Consider the following 6,723-nt stretch of genomic DNA (forward strand, 5'->3'; position numbering starts at 1 on the left):
CGGAGATAATCAGTAAATCATCACCCGATGATATTGTTTTGGTGTGTGGTGATTTCAATCAGCCACGCATTGTGTGGACGTATGGAATCGATGGAAATTTAAATTAGGGTTTCTCTCAGCTCACCGCTGCTAGCACCGCTTTGATCGACGGTATGGATTATTTGAACATTTCCCAAGCAAACAAACAAAAGAATCACAACGTACATGTTCTCGATCTGGTTTTTGGCCCTTCCTAGCAGCAATTGAATATATAAAAATTGTACTGCTCCACTGCTACCCGTTGACCTTCATCACCCTCCCTTGACAATATCGTTTTCAATTAACAGTGATGAAGATATTAGTCGTGCTGCTCCTTCGAATAAACCGAGAGCATTAAACTACAGGAGAATTAATTTTGATGCTTTGATTGAGTTTCTTCGAAACATAAATTGGAAACCTCTCAAGGAGCTCGATCATGTGGATGATATGGCTGTGCAGTTTCGAGATCTTTTGTTGGAGTGGCTAAACTTAAATTTGCCTTTTGTAAAGAGTGCGATTTCTCCTCCGTGAGCAAATTCTCGTCTTCGAGCTCTGAAACGTGAACGTAAACACCGTCGTTGGCGTTCTACTGAAACTAAGAAAAACTTCAAAAAGTCTAGCGATGAATATCGTTTACTGAATACCGGATTGTACAAAGCTTATGTTATGCGAGTGCAGAATGATTTACGACGGAACCCTAAAAAATTCTGGAGCTTCGTCAACTCGAAACGAAAATGCTCGTCAATTCCTCCATACGTTCGTTTTGATGGGGTAGAATCCACTTGTACATTTGATTCTTGTGAACTGTTTTCAAGTTTCTTCGCATCTGTTTTTGCTAACAGTACCACCTATGCCACGCAGGCTGAAACCGCCGCAATGGACGTTCCTGTTAGTCTAGTGGATTTAAGCACATTTGCAATCACTCCGGATATGATCGTCACCGCTGCAAAAAGGTTGAAAAAGTCATACTCTACTGGACCTGATGGTATTCCAGCAGTAGTTTATAGTCGATGCGTCCACGTCTTGACTGATCCTTTGTGTGTGATATTCAATAAGTCGTTCGAGCAAGGCGTATTTCCGACAATCTGGAAAAAGTCTTATATGTTCCCAGTTTTCAAAAGTGGCGATCGCCTAAATGTACGAAGTTACCGTGGTATAACCAGTTTGTCAGCAGCGTCGAAGCTTTTTGAATTGGTAGTTAGCACTGTCGTACTTTCCAAAACTAAAACGTACATCTCTACTGATCAGCATGGTTTTATGCCTGGACGATCGGTGAACACGAACCTGTTGGATTTTACATCTACCTGTATCACTTGGATAGAAGAAAAATCTCAAATTGATGCAATTTATACTGATCTGAAAGCAGCGTTTGATCGAATAGATCATGAAATACTTGTAACAAAATTATCCCGACTAGGCGCTTCGAGAATGTTTGTTAAATGGCTGAGCTCTTATTTATGCGACAGAGTGCTACGTGTGCAGCTAGGCTCGTGTATTTCTTCTCCTTTCACCAATAAATCTGGTGTTCCTCAGGGTAGTAACCTAGGTCCACTATTGTTTGTGCTGTTCTTTAACGACGCTACTTTACTAATTGGCGTTGGATGTAGACTGGTTTACGCTGATGACCTGAAGCTGTATCTGGCAGTTCGGTCTATTGAGGACTGTGTTCGTCTCCAGGAACTTTTAAATATTTTCGTTGGCTGGTGTAGAAGAAATTTTTTTATTATTAGTACCGTGAAATGTCAAGTTATAACATTTCATCGCAAAACCAACCCCATAATATTCGACTATCAAATCGATGGACAAACTCTTGGAAGAGTCGACGTTGTCAATGACCTCGGCGTTTTGCTGGATGCTAAGCTTACCTTTGACCAACACCGATCAACTTTGATTTCCAAAGCAATACAACTCGGCTTCATAGCGAAAATTAGCCGAGACTTCAAAGACCCCTACTGTCTAAAAGCGCTATACTGTTCGTTGGTGCGTCCATTACTCGAAAATGCGTGTTTGGTTTGGAGCCCGTACCAACTCGTTTGGAACTTACGAATAGAACGTGTACAGAACAGATTCGTCCGGTTGGCTCTGCGGCACCTCCCATGGCAAAACCCTCTGGATTTACCACCGTACCCTGACCGCAGTCGTCTGATTGGCCTGGAATCTTTAGAGCAACGAAGAAAGATGCAGCAAGCCTTACTTGTGGCTAAAGTAATCAATGGCGATATTGATTCACCAAAATTGTTATCTCTTCTTGACTTCCGTGCTTCTCAGCGATCTCTACACTCGACGAGTCTACTTCAACCAAGATTTCATCGTACTACTTTCGGACAACATGAACCAATGACAGCATGTATACGTGCATTTTCCAAAGTTGAGCATCTCTTTGAATTTGGTGAGCCGACGCACAAGATCTCACAGAAATTATTAAGTGTATCCTTGTTACAAGTTTGTTCGTTGTATTTCGTGTTATTCATTAAGACTTTTAATTGTCAGATGGATTATTTTAACAAATAAACTCATAGATACCTCTAATTCTACTGTATTTTTCGATACATCCATGAAAGAAGAGATTTGTTGAATTCCGAATCCCATACGCCCTCAAGTGATCCCAAAATTGTTTCACAATAAATTAGATCAGTCGACTGTGAGAAGATGTTCTACACTGACGGATTAAAACTCGATGGGTCCACTGGCTTCGGTATATTCAATGAAAACTTCACCGCATTCTTTAAACTCAATGATCCAGCTTCAGTTTACGTCGCAGAGCTAGCTGCAATTCAGTATACACTTGAGATCATTGACACTCTGCCCACAGATCACTACTTCATTGTATCGGACAGTCTCAGCTCGATTGAGGCTCTCCGTTCAGTGAAGACTGGAAAGCACTCACCGTATTTCCTGGGGAAAATACGAGACCAATTGAGTGCTTTATCTGAAAAATCATTCCAGATTACCTTGGTTTGGGTCCCTTCACATTGTTCCATACGGGGCAATGAGAGGGCGAACTCACTAGCCAAGGTGGGCGCACTAGAAGGTGACATTTATGAAAGACCAATTTGCTTCAATGAATTTTTCAGTTGTTGTGGTTCCCTTCGGGCCCGAGGTATACCACCCTTCGTACCAGTCCGCGACGTCTTGGCAGCTCGGTGCTCAAATTTAGTGCTCTCCCTATCTCTTTCTCGTCTACAGCTATATCGCACTCTCCTTTACGTTGCTGACAGTATGGCCTGTATAAACGATGATTCGTAACATGCACCTGCCTTTAACTGACTGAGTTGCTGGAAACTACCCAAAAACTTTTTTATAAGATTTAAGGACAATAAATTTGCACTAAAATATTGATCTAAAACATTTAAATCGCTCTCCATTGAGTTTATAATAGTATTGATGTCATTGTTAGGATAAAATAGAGCTGTGTCGTCGGCAAATAATCGCGGGGTCCCTGTGAGTGGCAGGATACCTATATCATTAATATACAGAAGAAATAATAGTGGTCCTATATTGCTACCCTGTGGCACTCCTATGTTTATGGCAGTAACATTGCTACAGTCGCTCTCGATGTACACGAATTGTTTTCTGTTTGTCAAGTAGCTACTGATAATAGAGTTCGCGATGCCTCTGATGCCGTAGCACTGAAGTTTGTCCAAGAGAATACTGTGATCCAAAGTGTCAAAGGCTTTTTTGAGATCTAAAAATAAGGCACCAATCATGTTTTATGGTCAATCTCGCTCATTATATTGTCTACTAATTCTATGATAGCGGTATGTGTGCTAGAACCTTGTCTAAAACCATACTGAAATTTATAAAGGACACTATGTTTGTTTAAAAATTCGAGAAGTCTATTAACCAATAGTTTTTCGAAGATTTTGTTGAAGACAGATAGAGTCGATATAGGACGATAATTATTACAATCATACCGATTACCAGACTTGTAAACAGGAATAACTTTAGCCACTTTGAGGCAGTCAGGGTAATAGCCAGTCTGAACAATTACATTGAAACATTGAGAGAGAATTCTAGAAAATAAAACAGGGTTACTTTTTAGCACACTTGCAGAGGTGTTGTCGGGGCCACTGCTCTTTCTATTGTCCAAATTTTATATCAGTAGAATGGCTTCACTAGAAGATGACGGACGTAGGAAGATAGAGTCACTAACACGACGACCCTTATCAGTGGGACAAACAGTTGGGTGTATACGAATATTTTCAGCTAATTCTTGGCCGACATTGGAGAAAAATTTGATGAATATCTCACAAACTTCAGAGCTTACATTAATTTCGTTACCATTGTGAATCAAATTTATCTTGTCACTTTTTTTGTTATTCCGAATGTATTTTTATGATTTCTCCAGAATTTTCTATTGTCCTTGTAAGAAGGTTTTCATAATATGCTTTCTGGCTGTTCCTTTTCATGATATCGACCTTTTTAGATATATGTAATAACATTTGTTCAAGGTGTTGGTCCTGTGGGTTTGCTTTAACACGATGGAGATAATTACGTTTTATTTTTACCAGTGTCCATAGACCCAAATTCAATAATGGACAATGAGAGCCTTTCATTTTAACTGTTTTTGAAATTATTCTCGTATGTTTTTCAAGTAGGGAGTTATACACCTGCACTATATTTTGTAGAACAGTTTCAACGTCGTCTATGACATCAATACTATTAATGAAATTGAAGAACTCTTGATTCTATTGATGATGGTTAACCATTTTTTTCGTTAAGGTCATTGGTACCCGCTCAACAAATAATTTGAAGATCGTTGAGATTAGAGAGTGGTCACTTAACTCATTTTTTTTATTCGATAATGTAACATTTACATAGTGCACACTGCTTAAGCTCTAAGATGCCAAGGGTATTTTCTAATCTTAATTAACGACTAACTTAAAACTATAATAGTATCATTAGACTATGTCATCTCGGGTTCTCGTAAATCGTAATGGCGATCGGAAGTGGTCGATGAGTGTTGCATGAGTCTTCCAGATGGCGTTGGTCCGTGTGGGTCCGCGGGAAACACCCCCAGGTTACGAAGGCCCGGCGTGTGGCCCGCATGCTGGTTTTCGACTGGAGCGGTCTTCCGTGGGCGGTGATGATGATATTGCCGAAGAAAATAAAAGAGAAGTAAATATTATGGAAAACGTGGTAAAAAAGGGAATGTGGAAACAAAATGTCTGAAAACGACAGAGATCTAATTAGTTGCCATCGAGATGGTGAAGAGACAGGGAAGGGGGAACGAAAAAGTTAGTGACAAAAAAAGATCTTGTTAGTTCCAATGAAGATGGTGGACAGGGACGGGGATCGAGAGAATCGGGCGGATGTTAGTGTCGAACTTGTAGGTGGAGATTATACTTTCTGAGCGAGGAATAACACATTACACTTGTATATCAATGTGTTTAAGGTACTGGTATATGAGAAGCATATATAAACTATCCCGACTCGCCAACACATCCCGAACCGGAACCTCAGGCGATCTACCTCGGGCCCTAAGGGTTTCCAGTAGCTTCGACCTGGCGTCACGATACTCTACGCACGACCACACGACATACTCGATGTCCTGATAACCGTCGCCACAGGTGCAGAGACCGCTCTCCACAAGCCCAACACGCCGGAGATGTGCTTTGAAAGTGTAGTGATTTGACATGAGCCGCGACATAACACGAATGAAATCGCGACTCACGTTCATCCCCCTGAACCAAGGTTTCGTCGATACCCTAGGGATAATGAAGTGTAGCCATCGTCCCAGTTCGCCATTGCTCCATGAAGTTTGCCAACTTTCGAGTTTTCGGACGAGATATTGAAAAATTCATTGAAGCAGATTGGTCTCTCATAAATATCACCTTCCAATGCGCCCACTTTAGCCAATGAGTTTGCCTTTTCATTGCCCGGAATGGAACAATGCGAAGGGACCCAGACTAACGATATTAAATAAGACCATTCAGATAAAGTTCGCAAGTGTTCCCGTATTTTCCCCAGGAAATATGGGGGATACTTTCCTGGCTTCATTGCCCGGAGAGCTTCTATTGAGCTTAGACTGTCCGTGACAATGAAGTAATGGTCTTTGGGCAAGGTTTCAATGATCTCGAGGGTATACTGAATAGGAGCTAATTCTGCGACGTAAACTGAAGCCGGATCACTGAGTTTGTAAGAAGCGGTGATGTTTTGATTGAAGATGCCGAAGCCTGTGGACCTGTTGATGTTTGATCCGTCAGTGTAAAACACCTTTTCACAGTTGACTGTTCTGAATATTTGGGGCCACTTGAGGGCGCACGTGATCCGGAATTCCACGAATCTCTTCTCTCATGGAAGTGTCGAAAAACACAGTAGAATCAGAAGTATCCAAGAAATGAGCACGGTTGGAAACAAACGAAGAAGGAATAATATTCTGAGCCATGTAATCAAAATACAAGGACATAAAACGGGTCTGACAAATGGGCTCGACAAGCCTTTCGATCGATATGAGAGATCCATGAATCGATTTTTCAATGGTAAGACGCCCGCGAGCACTTCGAGACTCATTGTATGAGTCGACTGCATGCAACCTAAGACAATACGCAAACAACGATACTGAATTCTTTCCAGTTTAATGAAATGGGTGTTCGCGGCGGATCGGAAGCAGAAGCATCCATATTCCATTACGGACAATATCGTTGTTTGGAAAAGCCTGATCAGGTCTCTTGGGTGGGCACCCCACCAAGTTCCGGTTATTGT

This window comes from Malaya genurostris, chromosome 2 (assembly GCF_030247185.1).
Source record: "Malaya genurostris strain Urasoe2022 chromosome 2, Malgen_1.1, whole genome shotgun sequence".
Taxonomy (NCBI): domain Eukaryota; kingdom Metazoa; phylum Arthropoda; class Insecta; order Diptera; family Culicidae; genus Malaya; species Malaya genurostris.